The 17,055-nt window shown below is 46.7% G+C and overlaps 1 protein-coding gene across 1 annotated transcript in view; it reads left to right on the top strand.

Annotated features, from left to right (window-relative positions):
- Nucleotides 1-17,055, top strand: part of LOC127932291 (ephrin-A2-like) — a 124,345-nt gene that overhangs the window by 60,060 nt on the left and 47,230 nt on the right. The window lies entirely within an intron of this gene.

Raw genomic sequence — 17,055 nt, 5'->3', positions numbered from 1 at the left:
TGGCTGGGTCTCCCCTCACCAACACCACTACGCTCCACACTGGTAGCCTGAAAGGCGTTTGTCCTCCGGATAAACTTTGCAGCCCTCCTTTCCTTCTCTCTGACCCTCCCTCTGTGGGAGAGAGGGCCCTAACCAGTCGCACTCGGGCTGCCGGGCTCGCCAATCGATTGGTCATGGGCTCGCCACGGGTTAAACAGCACTGCCAGGCTCCTTCTGTGCCCACCCTCCATGGCAGATGTCTGGGAATCAGGAACTCAGGCAGAAATGGGGCACAGGGGAGTAGTCACGGGCAATTATCTAAGAGTGTTTTCCACAAAGCAAGGGTATTTATCTGCATTAGTTAGCGGACGGGGCAAAGGGTCACGGGCTGAGAGGGATGAAGAGGGAAGAAGAGGACTGTGACACCTGACTGTCAGTATGCGACCCAAGAGACAAGAGGTAGTGTTGGTTTCCCACTGGCTAACAGTAGGAGTTCCCCAGTGACCTCATCAGACGTCTCTTAGTTTTACTTCACCCGGGTGTCTGGCTGTAATCCAGACAGCGCAACTCTATGGCTGTGGTTTGGATTGCGCAACACACAACTCTGTCTGTGAATAACATTTCCAGTAGATTATTCTGGGAACAGAAACAGAATGGTGGTGAAGTGTGTAAACACACCGACTGACTCCTTCTGCGCACAGAGTAGGAGGTGAGGTGAAGTCACGGGCTGGGGGGGGACGACAGAGGACACGAATGGTGACCTAGTAAATCTCTTCCATTTTAGATGAGAACATTGCCTCGTTCTATTTGCGGGTCTTTCAGACAGTCGTTCAGTGCGAAGCGTCCGTACGAAACCGCCGACAGGCTTGGCTCACGACCTCCTGTCGTGTGCACAGGTTTCATGTTCCAGGCTCATCATGAGAGAGAGAGAGAGAGAGAGGGAGAACATGAGCTCAGATTTGTTCTGCTTAATGCTGTATGTGTTCATTGCCACTCGGACAATGGGAATCAAGCTGTCAAGGTTTCAGTCAGTTTTCAGGCAGTTTTGCAGCTGTTCCCACAAGCGAACCTCTAGGGCATAAAAACGATTATTATTGAGAGAAAAAATGACATGTATATAATTCCACAAATGCTCCCGGACATATGCATCTTTCATAGGCCGGTTAATTAGGAGCTGATTGGATCCGACAGGGGAAAGTGTACATCAGTCCATATGCTCCCACTTTGTTACCATACAACAGTGGCTTTGACTGAAACCAGTAATTGGGAAAAACCTGGGTGCGGTTACCATGTTGAAACTCCAACGACCCCTGCTCTCCTACTTCTACCCCCCCCACCGTCAGCCCACAAACCATACACCGCTACACTCCCCCGGACTTCCAATCCAGGGTCCGTGTAATTTCCATCAATTTAGCGTCTGGTTTCACAGGACTTATGAAACCTGATCTGAGGTGAAATAGTATCTGGACAAGAGGTACGGCTGAAAGGTGGTTAGGGTATAAATCACACACATACACACACTCACACCTGGGCCTGTGTTACCCACCACAGTTAGCACCACGCCAACACATTTGTCAACTGTTGAAGAATTTACGGTGTATTCAACTGGTTATTGAAATACTTACAGCTCCAAGTATTCTATGGTAATGAATCTAACCCCAGAATGGAATTGATCCCGGGGGGTGAGTTTCTCACGGCTTCCGTGCAGCCTTTGACATGCGACCATCAGTCAGGTTGAAGGAGGACCAAAACAACCCAGGCTGTAGCTAACCCTGCCTGGCTGATGTAAAGGGGGTGATGACAGCACATTCATTTCTGGATTTTTCCGGCCTCCGGAGCGGTTGCCATAACACCTGTTTGGGCATCTACAGTGACGATGACCTCTGGTTTCACCCTTCCACCACCCCCTCAACCCCCTTCTAAGCCAATGGGGCCACCCCTTCCCCTCTCCTCCCAGCAGGTGAGAGTTCATCATTAGCAGGGGGATAATTAATTGTCAGGCACAACAAAAGGCAGGCCCTGGCCCCTCTCAGGACCCCTTTCGGACCCCTCGTCCTCTGGAACCTTGTAAATCACCAACACTAGCAGGGTCAGGCCGGCGGTACATTTTTCCCTGTAGCGTGATTCATGCGGACTGAAGCATGATTCATGCTACCCAAAGGGATCTTTCAGCAGCCCCTAATACATGTTAGACATTCTCCCAGGCTGCAAGTCCATGTCGCCGGGAGTCCACCATGATCTGATAAGATGTGATTGTTTTGGATATGAAAGGCCTGTGTCTCACAGCAGCCATGGACGCGTCGCCTGACATTGAATGCAGAGAATGTAAAGGATAAGGTCTGAGGGATCACACGGAAATGAGCCTGCTTTCTAACCAAGCCGGCCCTGATTCTCTAGTCCTGTACACAGCAAGGAATCTCTGAAGTCGACTGTCCTGCAGTGAGTGTGGTCCGGGCAAGACACAGTCCTATAGATGTAAGAGCTACCCTCGTGTTACAGTGACAGTATCTGTCTGTCAGAGCTCTCTTTCTCCTTGACTCGCTTTCCTACCCATTCTCAGCCTCTCGCGATCCTCTGTCACTGTCTCTCTACGCCACGCACACACACACACACACACACACACACACACACACACACACACACACACACACACACACACACACACACACACACACACACACACACACACACACACACACACACACCTGGGCCTGTGTTATCCACTAAAGTTAGCACCCCGCCAACACATTTGTACCTTTTTTTTCACACTTCAACCTTTTCTTGTTAAGGGAACTCCCTCTCAGGCAAACAGGCGACCCAGGGACCCCCATCATACATTAGCAAAAAAAAGCGCTTGGAAGAGGAAATGTGAACTCTAACGTTGTGTATTGGCTAGAAAGGTAACTGCGAACACATCGCTAAGAGCAGCTGTTTAGCTGGTTAAACAAAGGTTAGCCATTAGCTAGGGTGTGCAACATCCTAAATTGTCCAAAAATACAAAAATGGTGGTAGAGAAGTGCATTATATTAAGACAGTACACATATTTGTCCTGATTTATTTTTATATATTTTTTTTGCTTCTCGCCATTAAAGCTAGTTAAAGAGGAAAATGATGCCTTTGTAGCCTAAATGGACAAGGCTTTATTTCCGAGCCGGTCCACGGGACACACTAGCGTATTACCGGGAATGCACATCAATCCTAGACGACAGTGCAGATCTAGCGCTCACTAGGCTAGTTAGCCAAAAAGTATGTCCAAGTCAAGAAAGCTTACTAGCAGCAATAGCCTATTCCCGAGAGCTTTTTCAAAGCCTACAGTTGAAGTCGGAGGTTTACGTACACTTAGGTTGGGGTCATTAAAACTCATTTTTCAACCATTCCAACCATTTTTGTTCACAAACTACAGTTTTGGCAAGTAAGTTAGGACATTACTTTGTGCATGACACAAGTAATTTTTCCAACAATTGTTTACAGACAGATTATTTCACTTATAACTCACTGTATCACAATTCATGGGGGTCAGAAGTTTACATACACACACATACAGTTGACTGTGCCTTTAAACAAGTTGGAAAATTCCAGAAAATTATGTCATGGCTTTAGAAGCTGATAGGCTAATTGACATCATTAGAGTCAATTGGACGTGTATCTGTGGATGTATTTCAAGGCCTACCTTCAAACACAGTGCCTCTTTTCTTGACATCGTGGGAAAATCAAAAGAAATCAGCCAAGACCTCAGAAAAAAGATTGTAGATCTCCACAAGTCTGGTTCATCCTTGGGAGCAATTTCCAAATGCTTGAAGGTACCACATTCATCTGTACAAACAACAGTGCACAAGTATAAACACCATGGGACCAAGCAGCCATCATACCGCTCAGGAAGGAGACGCATTCTGTCTCCTCGAGATGAAGATACTTTGGTGTGAAAAGTGCAAATCAATCCCAAAACAACAGCAGAATCTGGAGGAAATTGGTACAAAAGTATCGATATCCACAGTAAAACGAATCCTATATCGACATAACCTGAAAGGCCGCTTTGCAAGGAAGAAGCCACTGCTCCCACACCGCCATAAAAAAGCCAGACTATGGTTTGCAACTGCGCATGGGGACAAAGATCATACTTTTTGGAGAAATGTCCTCTGGTCTGATGAAACAAAAATAGAACTGTTTGGCCATAATGATCATTGTTATGTTTGGAGGAAAAAGGGGAGGCTTGCAAGCCAAAGAACACCATCCCAACCGTGAAGCATGGGGGTGGCAGCATCATGTTGTGGAGGTGCTTTGCTGCAGGAAGGACTGGTGCACTTCACAAAATAGATGGCTTCATGAGGATGGAAAATGATGTGGATATATTGAAGCAAAATCTCAAGACATCAGTCAGGAAGTTAAAGCTTGGTTCCAAATGGACAATGACCCCAAGCATATTTCCAAAGTTGTGGCAAAATGGCTTAAGGACAACAAAGTCAAGGTATTGGAGTGGCCATCACAATGTCCTGACCTCAATCCTATAGAAGATTTGTTGGCAGAACTGAAAAGCATGTGCGAGCAAGGAGGCCTACAAACCTGACTCATTTACACCAGCTCTGTCAGGAGGAAAGGGTCAAAATTCACCCAACTTATTGTGGGAAGCTTGTGGAAGGCTACCAGAAATGTTTGACCCAAGTGAAACAATTTAAAGGCAATGCTACCAAATACTAATTGAGTGTATGTAAACTTCTGACCCACTGGGAATGTGATGAAAGAAATAAAAGCTGAAATAAATCATTCTCTCTACTATTATTCTGACATTTCAGATTCTTAAAATGTAGAGGTGATCCTAACCGACCTAAAACAGGGATTTTTTACTCGGATTAAATGTCAGGAATTGTGATAAACTGAGTTTAAATGTATTTGGCTAAGGTGTATGTAAACTTCCGACTTCAACTATACGTCAGATACTCCAGTAATTGGATCCAATGAGTATAACTTGCTTAATATTAGGAATTGAGAAATAAAATTGGCATCATTAGGAAGAAAATATTATCCTATTTTCTACTGTAGGTATGTAATCCAACATGGTTGCTAATGATATTCATAAAAACATTGAACGACGCAAAATACATATTCGTATTTTCACGCACCCTCTGCAGTGGACCCCTGGTTGAATACCCCTGCATTAGACAACGGGCAGGGCAGATGGCAGCAGGCAGTGTGTCACCAGGCACTCGAGAAGCCGCTGTTGACAAGAGCCCAGGGAGTGAGGAGCCCTCCACAGGCAGATGGGCTTTTTTTCCCCCCTGTCTGTCCGAGTCTCTGACTGTGTGTGTGTGTGTGTGTGTGTGTTAGACACCAGCCTGGGCTTCTATATGGAGAGAGAGGTAGTTTCATGGAAAGGAAAGGCCCTTCTTGTCAGGCCTCCACAGGCCTTCACCGGTCTGGAATTAATGGGAGGAAATGTAGGGGGAGCCCGTGACAGAAGGGTGGGCACAGGCTTATTAACTAGCCTCATTACCTTTACCAGTACCCACCAGATATGCACACACACACATCTGAACACATGTGGAGCTACCATGAGAGCTGAACTTCAATCCGACTGTCTCCAAACTATCCCCATACCTACATAATATAATATACATTCCATTTGCCATACATTACTCGCCTCTGGAGAGTGTTACTTGAATCAGTACAATTACACTTCTCCGGCATTAACAGATGGCTGGTTTGATCCCTCTGAAACACGTTGGAGTGTCTTATATAAAGAGCCAAACTAATTAACCAACAACACGAACTCATTGGAAACACATCATCCGTATTTGATGTTCCCTGCTGTTACCGTCTCATCAGTCCTTAGAGTGAATTACAGTTTATTTGGTGCACCTATCTAGTACCCCCCTTTGCATCCAGCACATCCCGAATTCTCTGTGGCATGAAAACATTTCGCAGTTGGTATGAAGGAACCTTAAGTGTGCCGGGCAAACATTCCCAACACCATAATACCACCGTCACCAGCCTGTACCGTTGACACCAGACAGGATGGGGCAATACGCCAAATCCTGACTCATCAGCATGATGCAACAGGAACCGGAATTCGACGGACCAGGCAATGTTTTTTTTTCCATCTTCAATTGTCCAGCGTTGGTGATTGCGTGCCCCGCTGGAGCAGCTTCTTGTTGTTTTTAGTTGATAGGAGTGAACCCCGGTGCAATAGCCCATCCATGACAAGGGCAGACGAGTTGTGTGTTCCGAGATGCCGTTCTCCACGCCCCTGTTGTACTGAGCCGTTATTTGCCTGTTTGTGGCCCACCTGTTAGCTTGCACGATTCTTTGCCATTCTCCTTTGACCTCTCATCAAGCAAGCTGTTTTCGCCCACAGGACTGCTGCTGACTGGATGTTTTTTGTTTGTCGCACCGTTCTCGGTAAACCCGAGATACTGTCGTGCGTGAAAAGCCCAGGAGGCTGGCCGTTTCTGAGATACTGGAACCGGTGCGCCTGGTACCGACGACCATACCACGCTCAGTTGCTTAGGTGATTTGATTTGGCCATTCTAATGTTCAATCGAACAGTAACTGAATGCCTCGATGCCTGTTTGCTTGCTTTATATAGCAAGCCACAGCCATGTGACTCACTGACTGTAGGAGCGAACCATTTTTGTGAACGGGATGGGGTACCTAATAAACTGGCCATTGAGTGTATGTGTATTGATCAGGGGAGAGTGACTGCCCCCTTTCATTGAAGCCATGGGCGTTCAACCCCAACCGCGGTACTGCGGGTATTGTTAGCAGAAAACAGGATCCTCCATTGGAGTGAAAGGAATAATGTCAATCTTCATGTAAAGAAATAAATACAAAATCCATAATTGCTTCTAGTACTCCAGATCTATGTCCTTGAAACTATTATTTTAGCTATCAAAATATGCTATAAGGATAATTTTGTTGCCAAAGTCAGTACCCCGGTCGGCCTTCACCTTGAGTTACTCAATGAGAGGGGGCACCACTGAACTAGCCTGCACTGTCACTTCCTGGAGTAGCTCAAACTGCGCATGTCTCCATGAGACGCCATCTTAACCAACTTGATTGGACTTCAATGCCGTATTGACTCCTCGCATAGGAAGGAATGGTGTCACGTAATCGATGGCTTTGTCCTTTCATATGTTCACATGTATATATGAATGGATGAAGCTATCCATCACGTGACACCATTCACGTAGATGTCATGCTCTGTTTCTCCTTTAAGCTGGTGTTTGTGTGTGTGTGTGTCTTAATGCATATTTGTTCATATCTGTGTTTTGCGTCTGTATTTGCATGATATTATAGGTGTCTGTGTGTGTTTTCTCTGTACACTCCAGTATGTGTACTGTATGTTGTCAGCATGTGAGTGTGTGTATGTGTGTGTGAGAGAGAGGGAGAAAGAAAGAAGACCCCTTCCGTTGTGTGATGTGTTGAATGAGGTTGTATTGATGTGGTATTGAGGAGCCCTGGAGAGGAGCGCTATATTGGGGTATCGACTGCACCCAAATTGGTAATTTCAATTCATAGGGTTCATATAATAGTCAATAATTATAGTACAGAACATCTGATTTGGACCAGACTTTTTTCTAACAATGAGTAAGACATGAGGAATCCAAAGTTATGGTCAAAAGACACCCACATCCCACCCCAACAACAAGTATATAGTATCAGTTATCTATGTCTGACAAGTAGTATGGAGCTGCAGCTTGGAGAATTGTTTCTTCAGACTATGTAATGTACTGTCAGGGAATTTGGTGATGGTTTCCCCCCTCTTCAGAGAAATTAGTAATTGAAGTTGTTTGGGGTTTATGTCCCATCCTACATCTTGATATTACCAGGCACTGTGTGTGTATGTGTGTATGTATGTGTGTGTTTGTTTGTGTCTGTACAGTATGTGCATGTGTGTATGGTATGCATCTGTGTGTGCATGTCTGTATGTACATTGTAGACATGCGTGTGTGTGCGTGCGTGCGTGCGTGTGTGGTTGTCTATGTACAGTACATTATAGACGTGTGTGTGTGTCTGTGCACATGCATTCCTCTGGACATGTCCACCTGATTTTTTTAGCGTTTACCTTTAGGTGATTTACTAGCCTGGCCTAGTGATTGCTGTGTAGATGCTGCATACGCTGACTCATTCAGAGCCCAGAAGACTAATGTGCGGGGTAGACAGAACAGGCCAAACTGGTCAACAGGGTGGGACGCCAGGGCCACAGAGGGCAATTTAAACCCAATTTAGACGTTTCTTTTTTCATAATTTGAAATAATGCATAACAATTCACTGAGTGGGCTGCAAATGTTTTCGCTTCATTTGTACTAGACAATTACAGCCGCAGGAGTGCCGTTGTCAAATCCGCCCTCAGATTCACTGACTCTTATGTGGCCTTGAACCGGGAATTCTCTTGTTCTACTTTTCGGAGGCGTAGTTGAGCCCGAAAAAATGCCTGAGCTAGTTTGACTCTTGACACAAGTCTTTGGACTGCTCTGTATGCTGCGTCTGAAAGTGAGAGTTCACTCCAAAACCGTGGACCCTTTCTTAAACCGAGATGTCCACTTCCCAAAATCTGGTCTGTTGATCAAATCACATGCCTCATGTGAAATTGAAATAAACATTTAGTAAAAAATGCACTTTAAAGAAATGTGAGAAGTACTTTAAGGGCGATTAAAAAAAAAAAAATTTAAAGCTCTGGATGCGATATATTCAGCTTCTTCCACTCGTATCGGTTTGCCTCTCAGCCTTACAGGACGGGCCCTGTTGTTGTGTATGGCTTCTCCTGGGTGTAGCTGCAGCGCCTACAATTCCCACGAAACACTTGCTTCCTGTTTATGTGTGAAATATGCAGATTGCTTTAGCAATCTGGGCCTGGAAGTGTGCTTGGTCCAGGTTGCACGGCAACAACAACACACAGACTATGTAACAGTCTGTCGTGCAAATGTCCCCATTTCAGATATACAGCTTCTAATAAAGATAAGCAACCAGAATGATCTGTTTTCTGTTACTTCTGGCATTGTGTGTGGAAATGCGTGTCAAGAACACAGCTTACGTGCAGCATGAGTGTTCCGAGGGTCTAATTGAAGAACAATGTCTAGAGACTGCAATATTTTTCGTTGATACTCTTGTCAACACTCGCTGATAAAACAGGAAGTGAAACAAATGGATTTCACTTGAATTCAAAAGTTGATCTACTCTTTCGATAAACCATTCCCTCACAGAACATGAGACAGGGGATTGTTGTTTTAGATCATTTCTATTTGTTTTACAAGCTGTAAAGTAGAAGAGTATCAAACATGTCAATGAATGTTATTACATGCGTTTTCTTGCCATAGAAATGAATAAACTATTAGACATAGAAAAGTATTAGAGCAGTATTAGAACCTCTGCGAAGCCATCTTAGGTGAGTCAACAAATATAGGTCAGCATACAGCTCACTTCGTAGATACGTGGTCGGGCAGGTCTTAGATACTCATGTAGCAAATACAACCGCATGCGAAAACGCCTGTCTTACACGATTAGATCTGTTCAAGAGAGGCGTGTCGAAAAGCACGGAACACTATGTAGAGCACATTTCCCCCGTCAGAATAAATGGCGTAGTCGGCAGGGCAAACACACTCTATTTATACCCAGTTTGTTGTGCCTCGCGCTGCATCTGATCACTGAGAAATTACTCTGTGATGTTGCACCCGCTATTGATTTTAATGGGGATGCGTGGTATTTTCATAGCCATCTCATAAGCTATGCAGATTGAATTGATTTGGTTTATTTACTTTCATTTAGAGAGGGCCCCTCCCCCCTGAGGGCACCCAACCCAACAGGAACTAGAGACAACAATAATTATTCTAATGGATACATTTCTGTTATTTTAACTCTGGGAAACTTGCTCTGATGCTAGATCACCATCCACACAATGTATTTGGGCTGGAGACATGGAGGGAGGGTAAGGAGGAGGGCTGTGGAGGTAGGGGGTTGTTGGTGGCTGGGGACAAAGAGATTGCAGCATTTGTGAAACATGTTTCTCTTCATGAAGCTCATGGGAGTGTGATGCTGGTTGCCGTGTGTGTGTGTGTGAGTGTGTGTGGGTGTGTGTGCGTGACTGTGTGCGTGACTGTGCGTATGGCATTTTCCAGAATGGATCTTTCTGTAGTGGTGGTGTAGGTTTACGAAGGGCAAGAAGGGTGGCTATCCAAGGGAAAGGAGGATGAAGGTAAAGACTGATAGAGAGGGAGGAAGAGCGGAAGAGAGATGAACTGAGCTGATCTGAGCCAAGGTGAGTCAGGCTGAGGCTGTGTTGTGCTCGCAGGGCCCACCCCTGGGTTGCGGCTTGTCTCCTGCGGTGTCGAAAGGGGACTTTAGGGGACAGAGACAGGTACCGTGTGTAACGGTAATTGGCCACGGGTGACTAGTTGTGTCACCTCAGACGAGGGTTTTGGAGCTGGAGTGGGGAAGAATTAAAGTGGAACACAGTGTGTGACACAGAAATAAAGGGGCCTCTTCGTCTAAAATACAAAAAGGACATTTCACGCTTGACCCTCTCTGCTTTTCCACCTGTGAACAACTTAATGTTGCATGAACATCTGTCATGGTGCTACAACGCAACAATAAACGAAACGCGAAGAAAAGAAAAGATGTTTCTGTTTTTTTTTAAGTTTCTTTTTTACACAACTCCTCAAACCCAATTGTCAAATACATTTTCTGGCACCGACCGGAGCGGTGGAATTGTCTTTAATTAGATGCAAATTGAAATATTGCAGAGTATTGGATATAACCTCATTTCGCTCATCACATATTGCGGGCACGGCTGCCAGAATCGGAGCTCAGTCAGTGTGTTTGTTGTGCTCGTTTTTTAAATATATTTTTTTTATCACTTTCCTGCCTTCTCCCTTGGCCTTGGCCCGTCTCCAGTAGGAGACGTCTAAGGCCCCACGTCTTTCTTCATCGCTGCCTCCTATTGGTTAATACACTGCTCCCCGCTGCTTTACTGGTGTTTGTTTTCAAAGTCGCATTTGGCTTTTAACACCGGGACTCTTTAGATATGCTTAAGAATGGCACCAGCTCCAGGAATATTAAAGACGTATTTTTTCGAAGCCCGCCTTTTCATGTCAAAACAGAGCCGCCTCTGACATTCCGCGGGGAATCTTGAATGAACTATGCATTAAAAAGCAGCGTGGTTGCTATTAGGATATTGAATTGAAAATTACATGCCCACTCCCCCATCCTTCTCTGCTTGTCTCATATCTGGCGCTGTACACTGCCTCCCTCTGCCCAATGTTACCATGGAACCCAAGAGCCTTGGACCGTAGCTAAGCAGCTAAATCCTACCCTATCAACGAAGCCATCAGTGACTCTCGCGCTCATACATTTGGAGATACATAAAGCTTTCGGCCTCGTTTTGGGGCCCGCTCAACTTTGTGCCACAGCGCCAAACCATTTGAGGAACATAGGAGTTAGGAGTACTTTCCAAAATGGTTTTCCTTGTTGTGTTGTTCAAGAAATTGCTTTGATTGCCCTCATTGGGGACATTGTTGAACAATGTTTTCTTTTTGCAGATTTCTGTCCTGAATAGACTTAAGAGATGCGTTCTTTAATGCTGTCTAATCCAAAATCAGTTTGTTTATCTTGCGGGCGAAGACATGAGCTGCTGCATTGATGATGAAAGCGTATGATCATCACCTTTTTAGATTTGCGTACATTTCCCTATGAAAACCCTATTTTCAGATGAGGCTATGCTTGTTTGAGCCATGACACTTGGCCCGTGTGGCAGCGAGGCAGTTTGTAGCCGGGTCTGTAGCCTGCAGGCAGGGTTAACAGGGGGAGACGGCACTAATCTACTCTGACTGGAACTCATGGCTGGTCACCAGGGCCTGTGGAGTTCCTGGAGAGAAGGAGCTCTGGACTGGGCACGCTGGCCGCGACACAGACAGGATATCCTAAAGACAAGCCTCAGGCTCCGGGCTGGATCCCCTCCGCTTGCCCTCCACTCCCGCTCCTCTTTCCTCCCGCACTGGTATACTGTACACGCGAGCGCACACGCAGGCATGCACACATATGAGAACATACACACAAACAGACAAGTGCATGCAAACAGATATACTCTACACCCCCCCCCTCCCACACACACACTCAAGCAATACCCAAACCCCTACGATTGACAGTCACCCCTCTCTCCCTATCCCGCTACCCCACCCCTCTAGGCCTCCCCACTCCCATCTCCCCCTCCGCAGTGATCGATGCAGACATCGAGTGTGCCATGCTGTCAATCAAATGCTCCCGCAAGGTGCTCCCTGTCACCCGCTCCACTCCAGCCTCGACCCCGCTGATGTTGATCTCAACCGATGATGCCCGCTCACCAACTGTGCCACGGCGGGCATGGTGGTTTTCTATATGTCACTTACCCTGTCTTAACGGTCACGCATGCAAACGTACACACACATGCAGCCTGGTACACATGCTTTCATTTGTTATGTTGGCAAAAGGTTTTTCACAAATACACAAGCACACAAAATCCAGCGACTGCATAATATTCCTGCATAATATCCCAGGCCATCTTGATTAGAAATGGAATGTAATCAACGTTTAAAAAAAAAAAACATATATATATATATATTTTTTTTAAAAGGCTCATGTTCAAGATCTTTATGGATGGCTGCAGAGAAACTACGATTTGCTCCGTTGCATTAACTAAAAATACATTTGCTTTCAACTTTTATTTTTTTTTATTTTTACGGAGGGGCACTTCAATAATAGATGACTCGCAGTCAAGCAGAGCACGGGGAGGAGGAAATGTTTCTTATTGGACATTTTTACATTCAGCCCTGACGCTCTCCGAAGAGAGAGATGAATGTATCAAGTGCAGGGGATTCAGTCAATAATTCAACTCCCAGAGAAGAAGAAGAACCCGTGCGTTTGGCAAACAGAATGTAGAGAGAAGTAAAGGAAAAAGAAAGGGAACAGTCGGAGCCGGGAAACGAGTGTCCGATTGCTCCCTCCCTTTAGCTGGGATAATGAGGTGTCAACAGTGTAAACAGGTATGACGGACAGAGATGGACTCCGACAGCTGGTGAGGGGCATGATGGGAAGTGCGGCCATGCTCTGAAAGTCAGTCGTGACAGCGCTCCATCTCGCTACCCTCACATCTTTCACCCCCCCCTCAATCGTCCTGGGCCATCAAACCAAGTCCCCCCGATAGTGGGACATGGACCCTGGGTTGGTCACTCAGGCCTCTTAGGCTCCTCTGTCAGAGAGCGTGGCAGGCCTGTCAGATAGCAGGCAGCGCTCCATCTATACCTGCCCTCCCTTCTCTCTCTCCCTGAGCCCCCATGACACTGACAACTACACCTGTTCGCTCTGATAGCGAGGGCCACTTCTGGCCTGTCACACGCCCCGTCCGTCGCCCCCCCCCCCTCAGCCCCACTGGATAGGTGGGCCACTCTTGGCTACCCACGACCGCGGGCGTCCACTGATGCTCTGTCGACTCTCCCTGAGCTCTCGTTCTCGCTGCCCCAGTCAATCCGTCTCGACTGGCGGGACCTGTCTGCCACTCAGGAGCCTGGCTGTGTGCCCTCCTCCCGGGGCGGCCAACCAACCATCTCCCTGCCTCCCTTCCCCCTCCCGCCCTCCCCTCCCTCCCTCCATCTCCCCTTTCTCTTTGCCCAGGACCTGTCAGTAATCTGTCTCCAGGTCACCTTCAGTCAGCACAACCTTCCTCCTCCTCGTCTCCACCTAGCACTCCTCTGCACATGAGCGCACACCGTCGACCCACTCGGCCGCCACATGGGGACCAGCATGCACTGCACCGCTCAGGACCCCAGCTGGCTGCAGCTCCATAGCAGAACATAGAGCTTAGCAGAGTGTTGATGCCCCTCTGTCCTCACTCACCCCTGCAATTGATTTCTCTGGCTTGGTCAAGGCCACTCCTGGGCACTATTGCAGGCCTGGCAGTGTTAGTGAGGTTCTTGCTGATTGAGGCATGGTTGTTCCTCAGGGAGGGAGTGGGGTTCAAGGCCCCCGGGACTGTCCCCCCCAGAGCGACTGTCTTGTTTATGTTTAGTACAGGGACAGGAAAATACGATCCCGTGGACAGACACAGTAAACCTGTGGTGCCCAGCGTAACACAAACTCACCGCTTGTGTCACGAAGACTTCAAACAGAATTGTGCCTGGTTTTCACTGGTTTCCTAGGTCAAATAGCATGAATGCATCCCGGGCCAGCTTACCGAAGCTGCTTGGGGATGCCTGGTGTCAACACATCCTCTCTAAGCCGGGCTCTTACGGCAGGCATCTGGTCTAGCCTTAATCTTGCCCGTCGCAGTTCACAGCAGGAATAAGCACAGGTCACAGAACACTTATTCAAGGTCATCCTTGCTCATGTTCAAGACCTCATTATGAAACTCCCCAGTTCATATATGAAATAATCCTAACCCCCCCCCCCTAAAAAATATATTTTTTTGCAACTTCAACCAAAACGAAGCCCTTTTTGTTTCAGGGAAGGTCAAAGAAAAAAATCAGACATAAAGGGAGGGGAAGAAACAATCCCATTTCTCTCTTATCGTCAAGTTTAACCTACACAACACTTAGCGTGCCACTTTTCCCGAGCGCTGCCTGGCCCGGCGACTTGGTTCACTTTGATATGGAGATGAGCGGGGTGTTTTTTTTGTAATTCTTTGACAGCGTGAGTGTTACTTTACATAACACAGAACGGCAGAGGCCCGCGAGAGACGGCGTGCCAGCGCTGCCAGGAGACGGCTGATAGATCTCCCTGTCTGATCCTCGCTTAGCCACTGAGGAGGAGAGTGGATGGAGCCGCAACCAGCCCAGGAATACATTAGCCACTGCTAGGCCTCGTTCAAAAGAACCAGAGTGAGAGAGAAATATGGGGGGGGGGGGGGGGAGTAAGCAAGAAGGAAAGTGTGAGTTAGGGGAAAGGGAGAGATGACGAGCGAGTGGGGAGGTGAGTAGGAGAGAGAGAGCAAGCAAGGAGGAAAGTGTGCAGTAGGGGAAAGAGAGTGAGGGTGAAGGAGGCAAGGAAAGGATGTTCACATACCAACCGTTCGCCCAACTCTAGAGAACGAGTCTGACTCAAGCAGTGTCAACGCGCTGCGCCTTACCTCACAGGGCGAGCCACTCTTTTTACACACGTTATGGTTCCTCTCGCTGTTAGTAATCTGATATTAAAATGTACATACCTCATTCAAATGTAGCCTTTGAACAAGCATTGGGATACTGGCGTCTGACATAATTCTGTAACCCTCTCACGTAACAAGGTTGGATTGCCTTTGGGTCTCTTATGCAGAGGTAAGACTCTAAACCTCCAAGGTGCTTGTATTGAGTGAATACATAGAGTCGTGCTCTCATGTGAAAATGTGATAGAGAGGAGTGTTGGAGACTTCTGAGGCACATGCTGGCATGAGGTTCGGCGTCGTGGGGATCTTCATGTAGAATCATAGTGTAAATAGCAGAGCAGCTCAATGAAACCTAGAAGTCCCACACAAAGTTGTAATGCACAAAGTGACAATGCACAAAGTGACAATGGACAGAGTGATAATGCACAGCGTGATAAGAGCGTCTGCTAGATGACTTAAATGTAATGTAAATGTAATAATGGACACCGTGATAATGTGCAGCGTGGAGTGACAATGGACAACGTGATAATGGACAGAGTGCTAATGCACCAAGTGATAATGGACAATGTGATAATGTTCACCGCAACGTGATAATGGACAAAGTGATAATGCGCAAAGTGATAATGGACAATGGCTTTGAATACTCCCACTTCCACCCACAATATAATGACAAACAGGATGAATTTGGTTGTCGTGACAGTCTTGGATTGCAAATCTGTCGAAGAAATCCTTGGCAGCCTTCCAGAAGAACGAAAGGAGAGAGAAATTGAGAGCGAGAAAGAGAGAAGGGGGAGTAGCACAGGCGTGTGTGTCCCGTTACTGGAATGAGAAGTGAAGGGAATCTCAGTCATCTCCCCTCAGCCCATGTCTCCTGCCAGTGCTGCTCTGACGGATCTAACCGATAGGCGTGAAAGACAGGAATACTGACACAATACTTCCCGTAAACACTTTTTTATCTCTTCATACAATCAATTTGAATTAAACCTCAATGAAATAGGAAATAAACCCCTCTTGTTAGACAAACCGCATCTTGCCAAACCCCAAAACAAACAAAGTCAACACTTAATTAGCATTTTAGACATTGACAATTTCAGTCTTTCTCTCTGATGTACTTGTTACCGGGTAGAACGAGCAAACGTTCTTCCCCTTCACCCGGGAAGCGTGATGGGAACATGGCCATGAAAAATAGAATGATGGCTAAATTCCCTGTCAGGTTGCGGTAATGTGATTTGAAGAGGATGTTGTAATTCTGAGTCAGTCGAGAAGGGACTGGATACGTCCCAATCGGCCATGCCAGCGCCGGCCTGGGAGTTAATTGAAGTGATAAACTGCCCACCATCTGCCACTGGAGAGCTTTTTCCCTCAGCAAAGCTCTCTGTTCGCTGGGCGCATTGATCCCTGCTAATTCCACGGGAGATATTATTAGAGCCCGCTGGGCTTTCTGGACAGCACTAACAGCTAACGGAGGGGAAGGGAGCTGTAGTGCGGCTTCATCCTCATCACCCTCTCGTCCGCCTTCCCCCGTGGACTCTGGAACAAGGCTCTCCGGTGTCGGTCAGCCCTCAACGTCTTTGGGCCGGCAACAAATGAGCTTCGACATCTCGCCTTCCCAGGCAGCTCCGAGCGGTTTGACCCAGACCAACCCATCTGTTCCTGGCTGTACATTACATTGTTCATCTTCTCTCTCTCTGTGTTACTATATTTGCGTTGCTATAGGCTACAAAAGGTCACGTCAGAAGGACAGTGAAGCGATCGATTCCCTTCAAAATGCATTTCCCTTCAAAAATGCAATTCTTCCTGCTGCATTTCTGTAGGTTTGCAAGTTTGTGTCATTTGGTATTGAAGCAACCACAAGTAGGATCGAGGTGTCATAAAAATGTCATGTCATTTAAAAAAAATAAAAAATAATAAAGAATGTGAATATATACTATGCCACTTCCAGCATGATTTTGTGGCACAGTCGATGCCACTCAGGG

The sequence above is a fragment of the Oncorhynchus keta genome, chromosome 1, assembly GCF_023373465.1.
Source record: "Oncorhynchus keta strain PuntledgeMale-10-30-2019 chromosome 1, Oket_V2, whole genome shotgun sequence".
Lineage (NCBI taxonomy): Eukaryota > Metazoa > Chordata > Actinopteri > Salmoniformes > Salmonidae > Oncorhynchus > Oncorhynchus keta.
Note: the sequence above shows the minus strand (reverse complement) of the source record. Positions and strands in the feature narration are given on the sequence as shown.